General features: G+C 45.2%; 1 protein-coding gene across 4 annotated transcripts in view; it reads right to left on the minus strand.

Annotated features, from left to right (window-relative positions):
- The window catches only part of slc35f3b (solute carrier family 35 member F3b), a 201,723-nt gene that overhangs the window by 75,914 nt on the left and 111,356 nt on the right, over positions 1-14,453 (minus strand). Inside the window, exon 1 of one of the 4 annotated variants that reach the window (XR_010464813.1) lies at positions 10,073-10,372. The exons of the other annotated variants lie outside the window; for them this stretch is intronic. The gene's annotated coding sequence lies outside the window, so the exon portion shown is untranslated. Of the gene's footprint in view, positions 1-10,072; positions 10,373-14,453 lie in introns of those variants that run through there. 4 annotated transcript variants of the gene reach the window in all.

A 14,453-nucleotide genomic window follows, 5' to 3' on the forward strand; every position in this document is an offset into this window, starting at 1 on the left:
GCATGTCTATTGGGCCAGAACACATGTCATACTGTATCACAATGAGCATGTCTATTGGGCCAGAACACATGTCATACTGTATCACAATGAGCATGTCTATTGGCCAGAACACGTCATTTCAAAGAGACAGCCAGCAATTATCATGTATCATCATGATGATTCAATTCATTTTGAAGATCACAATGAGCACAACAGTCATACTGTAAATATGTTTCCAGAACACAATACTGTATCACAATGAGCATGTTCACCTGCCAGCTAGCAGCTAAACTAGATGGGGTAGGTCAAGTTACAAAGCAGAACCAATGAGTTATAGACAATTCATTTGCTTAACTGTAGGAAAAATATGTTTCCATACACAAACTAGAGAAGTTCACCTGCCAGCTAGCAGCTAAACTAGATGGGGTAGGTCAAGTTACAAAGCAGATCCAATGAGTTATAGACAATTCATTTGCTTAACTGTAGGAAATATGTTTGAAATGGGCTTTGATTGCTTTAATTGATGAACCAACCCATGTTATTTAGCTATATTAAGCTATGGTGGTGTACCAGAATTCTAAGATTGCAATATGTTTGGCAAGATCCAGGAAGTGGAGTGGTTGTGTTTACATGTGGCCAGTGAAGTGCCAACAACATCCATATTAGTTAGCAATATTGTCATTGTAATGAATTGAATCCTAGTTCATTATGATGATGATCATATATCTTATACTTCCACATGCATTGTTGTTGGTGTTGTCGGCTCTTAGCATGTATTTTGGCCAATTGAAAAGCTCATTATTGTGATTAAATGAGTGCGAGGGGTGAGAAGGAGAAGTGAGGCTTGACCAGAGCAGGGGTGATAAGTGACCAATTCAAGGGTGAGGGGTGAGAAGGAGAAGTGAGGCTTGACCAGAGCAGGGGTGATAAGTGACCAATTCAAGGGTGAGGGGTGAGAAGGAGAAGTGAGTCTTGACCAGAGCAGGGGTGATAAGTGACCAATTCAAGGGTGAGGGGGGTTGAAGGGGAGGGGTGACACTTGAGTAGTGCAGGGTTGATACTTGACTAGGGGAGTGGTGAGGTCTGGGAAAGGAGAATGGGGAAGTTCCTAATATGTATTCCGCACAGCTGTGTACCGTGGTCTGTGCTGATCACAGCTGTTGCTTGTGATTATGGCTGGGAAAAATATCCTGCTGTATCCTACTGAAAATATCAAACGTTTTTTACTCTATTCTTGAAACATTTTGATATTATTCATGAAATGTAATTTTTACTTTATTCTCAAAATGTCAAGTTTATTCTCTGTGTATTATGAGTTTTGAAGTACGATCCATGCAAAAACAATGATCATACAACCACCAGCCATTACTATTATTATTCCTCTTCACTAGACTTGATACTAATAATATTCTGTGCTTGTCTAGGTGGGGAGTGTGAGCTCCAGGGACTAGAGTTTGAGGTTTGTATGTAAACACATCTGTTATCAATGGATCGCTGTATAACCCGTGGTCAAGGTAACTGGACCACTGGGGATATGGTCAATCACAGTGTGGTAACCGTCCCAGTCCAGCTGTGGTAGCCAAGGAAATGTCCTCTCCCCTGGAAGGCAGGAGTGTTTTAAAGTGCTTTGAAGACTAAATATATTTCAAGACAAATCCATTTTTCATCATTCCACAGAGGACTGTGGACTGGCGCTGAGAGAGGGGATTTGTCACCAGGAGAGAGAGAGAGATGTATAGAAAGAGAGAGGTATAGAAAGAGAGAGGTATAGAGAGCGAGAGGTATAGAGAGCGAGAGGTATAGAGAGCGAGAGGTATCGAGAGAGAGAGGTATAGAGAGAGAGAGGTATAGAGAGAGAGGTATAGAGAGAGAGAGGTATAGAGAGAGAGGTATAGAGAGCGAGAGGTATAGAGAGCGAGAGGTATAGAGAGAGCGAGGTATAGAGAGAGCGAGGTATAGAGAGAGAGAGGTATAGAGAGCGAGAGGTATAGAGAGCGAGAGGTATAGAGAGAGCGAGGTATAGAGAGAGAGAGGTATAGAGAGAGAGGTATAGAGAGAGAGGTATAGAGAGAGAGAGAGGTATAGAGAGCGAGAGGTATAGAGAGCGAGAGGTATAGAGAGAGCGAGGTATAGAGAGAGAGAGGTATAGAGAGAGAGAGGTATAGAGAGAGAGAGGTGTAGAGAGAGAGGTATAGAGAGAGAGGTATAGAGAGAGAGAGGTATAGAGAGAGAGAGGTGTAGAGAGAGAGGTGTAGAGAGAGAGAGGTATAGAGAGAGAGGTATAGAGAGAGAGAGAGAGGTATAGAAAGAGAGAGGTATAGAGAGAGAGAGGTATAGAGAGAGAGGGTATAGAGAAAGAGAGGTATAGAGAGAGAGAGGCATCGAAAGAGAGAGGTATAGAGAGAGAGAGGTATAGAGGGAGAGAGAGGTAATAGAGAGAGAGGTATAGAGGGAGAGAGAGGTATAGAGGGAGAGGTATAGAGAGAGAGAGAGGTATAGAGAGAGAGAGGTATAGAGAGAGAGAGGTATAGAGAGAGGTATAGAAAGAGAGAGGTATAGAGAGAGAGAGAGAACGAGTTATAGAAAAAGAGAGGTATAGAGAGAGAGAACGAGTTACAGAGAGAGAGAGAACGAGTTATAGAGAGAGAGAGAGAGAGAGAGAGAGAGAGAGAGAGAGAGAGAGAGAGAGAGAGAGAGAGAGAGAGAGAGAGAGAGAGAGAGAGAGAGAGAGAGAGAGACAGAGAGAGAGAGAGAGAAGGAGAGAGAAAGAGATAGAGAGATCCTATATGGGGTGTTGATTCAGACAGTCCCTGTGTGGGTAAGACTGGGGCCCCCATATGAAAAATATATGCATGCATCACTACAAGTTGTTTTGGATAAAATATCTGCTAAATGACCTATATCGTGGTTAATAGGCAGAGGGTGACTCACTTCTCTGTATGGAAAGCAGGCTGGGTGTCTGTCTGAGAAGTGGTGAGCACAAACACACCCACCCATCCCTACACCCACCCCTACACCCACACCCACACACACAATGGTATTTATACGCAGTGGCCTCTGTGATTCACTCCACCTGCAGAGTGGGTGTACTCTATGTTGACATCACAGAGGGAGCAGGCTGTTCAAAACAGGGACATCTCTGCTGCTGTCCTCTCCTCTGTCCTGCTCCTGTCTGTCCTCTCCTCTGTCCTGCTCCTGTCTGTCCTCTCCTCTGTTCTGCTCCTGTCTGTCCTCTCCTCTGTCCTGCTCCTGTCTGTTCTCTCCTCTGTCCTGCTCCTGTCTGTCCTCTCCTCTGTTCTGCTCCTGTCTGTCCTCTCCTCTGTCCTGCTCCTGTCTGTCCTCTCCTCTGTCCTGCTCCTGTCTGTCCTCTCCTCTGTTCTGCTCCTGTCTGTCCTCTCCTCTGTCCTGCTCCTGTCTTTCCTCTCCTCTGTCCTGCTCCTGTCTGTCCTCTCCTCTGTCCTGCTCCTGTCTGTCCTCTCCTCTGCCCTGCTCCTGTCTGTCCTCTCCTCTGTTCTGCTCCTGTCTGTCCTCTCCTCTGTCCTGCTCCTGTCTGTCCTCTCCTCTGTCCTGCTCCTGTCACTCCTCCCCTACTTTCCTCTGTCTGTCCTCTACTCTCTCCTCCCTCTCCTCTCCTCTTCTCTCCATACTCTATAATACCTCATCTCCTCCCTCTTCACACTCCCTCCTGTCCTCTCATCCTCTAATATATAAAATAATATAAATAAAATATGCCAACACTCTCTCCTGTCTTGTCCAGTACTCTCCTCTCCTCCATCACTCTCTCCTGTCTTGTCCAGTACTCTCCTCTCCTCCATCACTCTCCTTGTCACTCTCCTCTCTTCCATCACTCTTGTCTTGTCCAGTACTCTCCTCTCCTCCATCACTCTCTCCTGTCTTGTCCAGTACTCTCCTCTCCTCCATCACTCTCTCCTGTCTTGTCCAGTACTCTCCTCTCTTCCATCCATCACTCTCTCCTGTCTTGTCCAGTACTCTCCTCTCTTCCATCACTCTCTCCTGTCTTGTCCAGTACTCTCCTCTCTTCCATCACTCTCTCCTGTCTTGTCCAGTACTCTCCTCTCTTCCATCACTCTCTCCTGTCTTGTCCAGTACTCTCCTCTCTTCCATCACTCTCTCCCATGTCTTGTCCAGTACTCTCCTCTCTTCCATCACTATCTCCTGTCTTGTCCAGTACTCTCCTCTCTTCCATCACTCTCTCCTGTCTTGTCCAGTACTCTCCTCTCACTATCTTCCATCACTATCTCCTGTCTTGTCCAGTACTCTCCTCTCCTCCATCACTCTCTCCTGTCTTGTCCAGTACTCTCCTCTCTTCCATCACTATCTCCTGTCTTGTCCAGTACTCTCCTCTCTTCCATCACTATCTCCTGTCTTGTCCAGTACTCTCCTCTCTTCCATCACTCTCTCCTGTCTTGTCCAGTACTCTCCTCTCTTCCATCACTATCTCCTGTCTTGTCCAGTACTCTCCTCTCTTCCATCACTCTCTCCTGTCTTGTCCAGTACTCTCCTCTCTTCCATCACTATCTCCTGTCTTGTCCAGTACTCTCCTCTCTTCCATCACTCTCTCCTGTCTTGTCCAGTACTCTCCTCTCTTCCATCACTATCTCCTGTCTTGTCCAGTACTCTCCTCTCTTCCATCACTCTCTCCTGTCTTGTCCAGTACTCTCCTCTCTTCCATCACTCTCTCCTGTCTTGTCCAGTACTCTCCTTTCTTCCATCACCCTCAATGTCTGTCCTTTCATCTTCTCTCCACACTCTGTGATACTTCCCCTCCTCTTTCCCTACCTCTCTCCTCCCCCTCTGCCTCTCCAGTCCCCTCTCTTCTCCTCTCCTCTAATCTTCTCTCCTTCTCTTTCAATACAGTCTAGAAAAGATCACCTGTTAGCATCTCCTGTACACTCTCTTTCCTGCAACTGGCAATCCATCAAAATAAACTGGCCAAACTTCACAAGTTATATGCTCGGCTATCAAACACATAGGAATACAATTCTCCATCCTCTTTCCTACCTACACAGTAAATGATTTCACTGGAGATTGAACCCTGACCCTCATATATCCAAGGCTGACAGGTCATTCTTCAAAGCCAGTGAGGCCACTGAACAAGGATCTAGTTCTGTGTCATAGTAACCGTGTTGATGTGTATGAGACTGTGCTTCAACGTCCACTTACTAAACAAATCCTCCATTGGGACAATCAATCTCCTCCACTTCATAAAGCTGATTAAAAAGTTAATGATCATTCTCTCACTGCATGTGCCTCTGTAAAGATAAAGATAACGTCAGTCTGGACTGTAAAACACTTTGTCTAGGGTGGACAGGGAAGGTTCAGTTCCTCTAGGGTGGACAGGGAAGGTTCAGTTCCTCTAGGGTGGACAGGGAAGGTTCCGTTTGTCTAGGGTGGACAGGGAAGGTTCAGTTTGTCTAGGGTGGACAGGGAAGGTTCAGTGTGTCTAGGGTGGACAGGGATGGTTCAGTTTGTCTAGGGTGGACAGGGAAGGTTCAGTTCCTCTAGGGTGGACAGGCAAGGTTCAGTTTGTCTAGGGTGGACAGGGAAGGTTCAGTTTGTCTAGGGTGGACAGGGAAGGTTCAGTTCCTCTAGGGTGGACAGGGAAGGTTCAGTTTGTCTAGGGTGGACAGGGAAGGTTCAGTTCCTCTAGGGTGGACAGGGAAGGTTCAGTTTGTCTAGGGTGGACAGGGAAGGTTCAGTTTGTCTAGGGTGGACAGGGAAGGTTCAGTTTGTCTAGGGTGGACAGGGAAGGTTCAGTTTGTCTAGGGTGGACAGGGAAGGTTCAGTTCCTCTAGGGTGGACAGGGAAGGGTCAGTGTGTGTGTGTGTGTGTGTGTGGGCGGGCGTGTGTCAGTCTCTCCATACACAACAGCAGGAGAGGAAGGGTATCCCCCTAACACAGCACTGAGAGAGACAACCCTTCCTGCACGCTCACCTTTCAGACACTGCTGGAGCACACAGGGACAACAAAGACCGCTGTGAGTGATTCAACAATATAAACACAGCTTTAGGACACACACACACACACACACACACACACACACACACACACACACACACACACACACACACACACACACACACACACACACCAGCTGTGAATGTAAAACAGTAATTAGTCTGTTCTCTTCCTTTCCGATCTCAACAGGAAATGCTAGTTTCCTCTGTGTACTGCTGTATTCCTCTAGTGGTGAGGCTTCCTCTCTACTAGTATGCTGAGTCAAGGTTTTATTTTTGGCTTGGTTAACTAGCTAGCTAACTAGCTGGCTAATGTTTTTGTTTGAAAAATGCATCTGGGCCCAGTAGCATCTTTTTTGTTTCACCTGGCTGCCAGGTCGTGATCTTTTGAAAACATCATGTGAGGAGTGGTCTGAAGTGTGAGAGGAATGGGAGACAGAGCACTACAACAGAGGTGAGACAGACGGCTCGTAGAGAAGACCACTGGATACTCTTCTGAACTTTGTGTTGTGAGCTGCTGAGACGTCACCCAAGTGGTGATACACTGAGTGAAGGAGGAGGAGTCCAGTGGCTGTAAGAGGCTGCTTCCCAGCTCCCTCCGCTCAGGACATGAACTGACCCCCTCTGTCTGCAGAGGATGCAGCATTCAAAGACTTGGCCTCTTTTGGTTGACCTGTCAGAATAGATTGTTTGTTTGTTTTGCTTATGAAGTGCTTGGAGATTTCGATTATGAAAAGCACTATAGAAGTTAATAATAATACATTATCATTATTCTTATAAACTCTAGGATACACACTAGAATGTTCTGTGATCATAGTGGAACTCTGAGACACACTAGAATGTTCTGTGATCATAGTGGAACTCTTGAGACACACTAGAATGTTCTGTGATCATAGTGGAACTCTGAGACACACTAGAATGTTCTGTGATCATAGTGGAACTCTGAGACACACTAGAATGTTCTGTGATCATAGTGGAACTCTGAGACACACTAGAATGTTCTGTGATCATAGTGGAACTCTGAGACACACTAGAATGTTCTGTGATCATAGTGGAACTCTGAGACACACTAGAATGTTCTGTGATCATAGTGGAACTCTGAGACACTGAATGTTCTGTGACATAGTGGAACTCTAGAATGTTTCTGTGATCATAGTGGAACTCTGAGACACACTAGAATGTTCTGTGATCATAGTGGAACTCTGAGACACACTAGAATGTTCTGTGATCATAGTGGAACTCTGAGACACACTAGAATGTTCTGTGATCATAGTGGAACTCTTGAGACACACTAGAATGTTCTGTGATCATAGTGGAACTCTGAGACACACTAGAATGTTCTGTGATCATAGTGGAACTCTGAGACACACTAGAATGTTCTGTGATCATAGTGGAACTCTGAGACACACTAGAATGTTCTGTGATCATAGTGGAACTCTGAGACACACTAGAATGTTCTGTGGGTCACTGGTAATCCTAGAAGGAAGGACACACACAGCAGGAGGTGGCAACAGAAGCATTGGACTGTCATAAAAGGAATAGGTATTTTACAGAGTGAATCATGTAAAGTAAAGCCTCTGGTTGAAACTCCTCTGGTTGAAAGTTGCCCCACACTGATCTAAGATCCTAACCTTAGCCATTATACTACAGGTTTACTACCTGTTTACTGGTAGGGTTAATAAAGGTTTACTACCTGTTTACTGGTAGGGTTATAAAGGTTTACTACCTGTTTACTGGTAGGGTTATAAAGGTTTACTACCTGTTTACTGGTTTATAAAGGTTACTACCTGTTTACTGGTAGGGTTATAAGGGTTGTAAAGTACTACCTGTTCACTGTTTACTACCTGTTTACTGGTAGGTTTACTACCTGTTTACTGGTAAGGTTAAAAGAATACTACCTACTACCTGTTTACTGGTAGGGTTATAAAGGTTTACTACCTGTTTACTGGTAGGGTTATAAAGGTTTACTACCTGTTTACTGGTAGGGTTATAAAGGTTTACTACCTGTTTACTGGTAGGGTTATAAAGGTTTACTACCTGTTTACTGGTAGGGTTATAAAGGTTTACTACCTGTTTACTGGTAGGGTTATAAAGGTTTACTACCTGTTTACTGGTAGGGTTTACTGGTACCTAAAAGGTTTACTAACTGGTAGGGTTCATAAAGGTTTACTACCTGTTTACTGGTAGGGTTATAAAGGTTTACTACCTGTTTACTGGTAGGGTTCATAAAGGTTTACTACCTGTTTACTGGTAGGGTTCATAAAGGTTTACTACCTGTTTACTGGTAGGGTTCATAAAGGTTTACTACCTGTTTACTGGTAAGGTTCATAAAGGTTTACTACCTGTTTACTGGTAGGGTTATAAAGGTTTACTACCTGTTTACTGGTAGGGTTATAAAGGTTTACTACCTGTTTACTGGTAGGGTTCATAAAGGTTTACTACCTGTTTACTGGTAGGGGTTCATAAAGGTTTACTACCTGTTTACTGGTAAGGTTCATAAAGGTTTACTACCTGTTTACTGGCAAGGTTCATAAAGGTTTACTACCTGTTTACTGGTAGGGTTCATAAAGGTTTACTACCTGTTTACTGGTAGGGTTCGTAAAGGTTTACTACCTGTTTACTGGTAGGGTTCATAAAGGTTTACTACCTGTTTACTGGTAGGGTTTACACCTGTTTACTGGTAGGGTTATAAAGTTTACTACCTGTTTACTGGTAGGGTTCATAAAGGTTTACTACCTGTTTACTGGTAGGTTTACTTTACTACCTGTTTACTGGTAGGGTTCATAAAGGTTTACTACCTGTTTACTGGTAGGTTCATAGGGTTTACTACCTACTGGTAGTTTACTACCTTTACTGGTTTACTACCTGTTTACTTGTAGGGTTCATAAAGGTTTACTACCTGTTTACTGGTAGGGTTCATAAAGGTTTACTATCTGTTTACTGGTAAGGTTCATGAAGGTGTACTACCTGTTTACTGGTAGGGTTCATAAAGGTTTACTACCTGTTTACTGGTAGGGTTATAAAGGTTTACTACCTGTTTACTGGTAGGGTTCATAAAGTTTTACATCTTTGAAGTTGGTTGTGGTAAATATCAAAGCCAATTACACATTTTCAAAATGGCGCTTAAGCCACGTGTGGTCTCGGTGTGTTCGTTTCTGGGACCAGTCAGAATGGTTAGAATGTGTTTGTGTTCTAGAAATCGTTGGGGAGGGACTCAGATCCAGAGTCACTGGGCCGGAGCAAGGAGTTTGGATAGCCAGACAACCATTTTTATCCCATTGGGCCTGTCAATTTAAAGATATTGTGTGTGTGTGTGTGTGTGTGTGTGTGTGTGTGTGTGGCGGGGTGTCGGTCCCTGCCCTGTTCTGCTACAATAACAGCCTCATGCTCCCCCATGCACTCACTCATGATGGACAAGCAGCACAACACTTCAATGGCCCGATGCATTTTGCAGGACAAAACTACTTTTTGGCCATACATCTGTTGTCTGATTTGCATTTTACAGGTTCGCCAAATAATTTTTGGCGGTGTTATTATAATTAGTGACGATTATGCAGATGATGTTGGGGAGAAATGAATTCTTAACTACATTTTTGAAAGTTGCAGAACGAAATACAGTCTGGCTTTTAAACAATACAGCGAAAGAAGAGATTGTTCGAATAAATGACTGTAACAACATTATCTCCCATCATGATCTAGACATTTTCCCAGGGTAGTAAATGTGTAATTAGAAGCGTTGATGGTCTATTAAGATAAAGTCTTCCCGAACGCATCCCTAATTGCCGTGAAGGGGGGTTCATTCCGTTGGTAATCCGAAGCGTTTTGGCACGCAACGGTACATTTATAAAAGTTCATCGGTGCCTCAAAGCGGATAACTCATTCACCAACACCATTCATCACCCCTGACTGACCCAAGTTTTCTCTGCCACAGTCACACAACACCAAACGTATAGGATATGCATATCTTCTGGTTGATTTACAAGCCTAACCTTGGACAAGATAACATGTAGGTTTCAAGGGTGAATGTAAAATAGGCTACACATATTAGGTAGACGAATACCAAACCGGGCTTTAAACAAGACCGAAGTCAAGTCACAGAACGGAGTTCTCCCTACCTTTGACTTTCGTTAAGGTGAGCACCGGGCTGTTGCAAGCGGACAGCGGGGCAACCCTGGCCGAATGCTTCTTCATAGTGATGAGCTCGGAAAGGCTGAGCTCTCCCCTCTTCGGCTACATCCCTGAATCTGGTGGGGTACCGACTATGGGACTTTTGATGCTTCTTGTCTTTACTCTTCTCTAAACCTCAGCAGTTTTCCGCTACCTCTCTCGTCCTCTCTCGGCTCCGCAGTCTTTCGCTACCTCTCGTGCATCCACCTTCGGCCCCTCCGTTCCTCAACTCTCCCTCAGTCGTTTATTTCTTCTTCTGATTCGATTCCCCTCCCGCATTCCCTCCCTCCCTCCCGGTTCTGCAGTATCCCGCCAGCGCGTGAGGCTGGGCTCTCTCTCTCTCTCTCTCTCTTCACATGTTAAACAGTAGAGGCAATTGCTGCAATTTTCTACGTCACGCGTACCGTAGGCATCCACCATCTCCCTCACTTGTATTATCTCTCCCCCCCGGGCCCCTCTGTACGTCCCGAGCCAGAAGTACCGTGCCCGCTGCCAACCCACCAGACCCCCCGAAGCGCGGTTCCCGGGGGCAGGTGACTCAGAACCGGTTGCAGCTTGGAGATGTGAGGAAGGATCGATCACGGCGGGCAGCGGTGTAAAACTGCTGTACCTTGGAGTGGCAGGGATCTGATGAGACTGGGGCTGATATAGAGGGAACATATACTGTAGCCTACCCGTCCTATTCAAGGGTTATATGAAGAACAAGGCTTGCATGGGGAGGCAGTTTTCCTTCTCAATAGAAAGTCTTGGAAAAATACAATTTTCGCCAAGCTGGTCTCAGAGCATTTCCTATTATTCTGTATGTAAATCCAGGACACGTATGGTATTTTACGTTTCGTATGGTTTGTATTAATTTGTGATGTCCATCAACAATTTCGTATTATATGTTACGAATTACCAAAACACATGATATGTTACAAATTCTAGCTAGGTGGCTAGGAGGTGAACGTTAGCTAGCTGGCTAATGTTAGCTGGGGTTAGGGGTTAAGATTAGGGTTAGGTTAAAGGGTTAAGGTTAGGGTTAGGGGAAGGGTTAGCTAAAAGGGTTAAGTTTAGGGGAAGGGTTTGCTAACATGCAAAGTAGCTCAAAAGTAGTAAGTAGTTGAAAAGTTGCTAAAAAGCTAAAATTGTCTGTGATGAGATTTGAATTTACAACCTTTGGGTTGTTAGACGTTCGTGTTAAACTCCCGACCAACCACCCTACTTTCGTTTTTGCCCTAAGTAACCATCTGTCTTATCTAATCATGCTAAACATTACACATCATACTAATTTGATTGTCCCAGATATACATTTAATAAGTTACGTCTAGTCTATGAGACCAGGCTGTTTACGCAGCATATTTTATCCAGTACACCGATTTTACACAGTGTGAGAAAGTAAAAGCACATTATACTGATTTATATTATCCCTCTGGAATTGGTTTGTCTTTTGCTCTGGTTGAAAAATACACCTGCCATTCTAACATTGTGTTATTACTAGTAGTAGGATCTATTGAAGTTGACAAAGAAGCATTTTGTTTACAAGGCATTGCCTAAATAGCAACACCTTATAAATCAAATCAATCAAATTGTACTTAGCCCATATTCAACTTTAGAATCTAAGTTTGAATATTATCCTTGTTGTTCCTCAACATGTTTGATCAATACCCTGCTGATAACCACTCCACCACCACCCATTATCTTTCATCATGCTCTTCCTAAACCCACTGGAGGATACGATGACACACATCACTCACAACGACGGACACAGATCAATCACAACGACGGACACAGATCAATCACAACGACGGACACAGATCAATCACAACGACGGACACAGATCAATCACAACGACGGACACAGATCAATCACAACTACAGACACACATCACTCACAATGACGAACACAGATCAATCACAACTACAGACACACACCATTCACACCAACTGACACACATCATTCACAACGACAGACACACACATCATTCACAACGACTGACACACACACAATTCACACCAACTGACACACATCATTCACAACGACAGACACACACACCATTCACACCAACTGACACACATCATTCACAACGACAGACACACACATCATTCACAACGACTGACAGGCATCATTCTCCCCAGGGCAGGTAGAAGTGCTGAATGGCAGCTCTGACCAACTGACTGAGGATAACCTCTGTGTGTGTGTGTGTGTGTGTGCTCTTCTCATATTAGTTCCCCCATGGGGCCTGTTCCAGCAATAAGAGGGCAGTTAAACTACTATAATGTTACATTCCAATAGAGACCCTCAAACTCCCCCCCTGGAAAGGTTGTACTGACGACCTGTCTGTGTGTGTGTGGCTATGTGTGTATGGTTGTGTATTTGTGTATGGTTGTGTGTGTGTGTGGCTATGTGTGTATGGTTGTGTGTGTGTGTATGGTTGTGTGGCTATGTGTGTATGGTTGTGTGTGTGTGGCTATGTGTGTATGGTTGTGTGTGTGTGTGTGTGGCTATGTGTGTATGGTTGTGTGTGTGTGTGTGTGGCTATGTGTGTATGGTTGTGTGTGTGTGTGGCTATGTGTGTATGGTTGTGTGTGTGTGGCTATGTGTGTATGGTTGTGTGTGTGTGTGTGTGTGTGTATGGTTGTGTGTGTGTGTGTGTGGCTATGTGTGTATGGTTGTGTGTGTGTGTGGCTATGTGTGTATGGTTGTGTGTGTGTGGCTATGTGTGTATGGTTGTGTGTGTGGCTATGTGTGTATGGTTGTGTGTGTATGGTTGTGTGCGTGTGTGGCTATGTGTGTATGGGTGTGTGGCTATGTGTGTATGGTTGTGTGCGTGTGTGGCTATGTGTGTATGGGTGTGTGGCTCTGTGTGTATGGTTTCTCCTATAGTGTTTTTATGGAACGGTGTGTCAGTGTGTATGGTTGGTCTCAACCTTTAAGTCTTTACTGTGTGGCTATGTTGAGTGTAGTCTGGCCCAGGAGTGTGAACGGAAAGGCTCTGGAGCAACGAACCGCCCTTGTGTGTCTCTGCCTGGCCGATTCCCCTCTTTCCACTGGGATTCTCTGCCTCTACCCTGTTACGGGGCTGAGTCACTGGCTGTGGGGCTCTCTCATGCCGTCCCTGGGGGTGCGTGTGGGTGGGTTGATTCACTGTTGTGGTCGGCCTGTGTGGGTTGGCGCCCCCTTGGGTTGTGCCGTGGCGGAGATCTTTGTGGGCTATACTGGCCTTGTCTCAGGATGGTAAGTTGGTGGTGAAGATATCCCTCTAGTGGTGTGGGGGCTGTGCTTTGGCAAAGTGGGTGGGGTTATATCCTTCCTGTTTGGCCCTGTCCGTGTGGATGGGGCCACAGTGTCTCCTGACCCCTCCTGTCTCAGCCTCCAGTATTTATGCTGCATTAGTTTATGTGTCGTAGGGTCAGTTTGTTATATCTGGAGTACTTCTCCTGTCCTATGGTGTCCTGTGTGAATCTAAGTGTGCGTTCTCTAATTCTGTGTCTCGGAGGACCTGAGCCCTAGGACCATGTCCCAGGACTACCTGACATGATGACTGCTGTCCCCAGTCCACCTGGCCATGCTGCTGCTCCAGTTTCAACTGTTCTGCCTTACTATTATTCAACCATGCTGGTCATTTATGAACATTTGAACATCTTGGCCACGTTCTGTTATAATCTCCACCCGGCACAGCCAGAAGAGGACTGGCCACCCCACATATGGAGGACCTGAGTTGTGCCCCAGGACTACCTGACATGATGACTCCTTGCTGTCCCCAGTCCACCTGACTGTGCTGCTGCTCCAGTTTCAACTGTTCTGTTATTATTATTCGACCATGCTGGTCATTTATGAACATTTGAACATCTTGGTCATGTTCTGTTATAATTCTACCCGGCACAGCCAGAAGGGGACTGGCCACCCCACATAGCCTGGTTCCTCTCTAGGTTTCTTCCTAGGTTTTGGCCTTTCTAGGGAGTTTTCCTAGCCACCGTGCTTTTACACCTGCATTGTTTGCTGTTTGGGGTTTTAGGCTGGGTTTCTGTACAGCACTTTGAGATATCAGCTGATGTACGAAGGGCTATGGTTTGATTTGTTTGTTTGATTTGTGTGCGTGTGTGGCTATGTGTGTATGGTTATGTGTGTATGGTTGTGTGTGTGTGGCTATGTGTGTATGGTTGTGTGTGTGTGTGGCTATGTGTGTATGGTTGTGTGTGTGTGTGGCTATGTGTGTATGGTTGTGTGTGTGTGTGTGGCTATGTGTGTATGGTTGTGTGTGTATGGTTGTGTGCGTGTGTGGCTATGTGTGTATGGGTGTGTGGCTATGTGTGTATGGTTGTGTGCGTGTGTGGCTATGTGTGTATG

This window comes from Oncorhynchus nerka, linkage group LG10 (genome assembly GCF_034236695.1).
Source record: "Oncorhynchus nerka isolate Pitt River linkage group LG10, Oner_Uvic_2.0, whole genome shotgun sequence".
Taxonomy (NCBI): Eukaryota; Metazoa; Chordata; class Actinopteri; order Salmoniformes; family Salmonidae; genus Oncorhynchus; species Oncorhynchus nerka.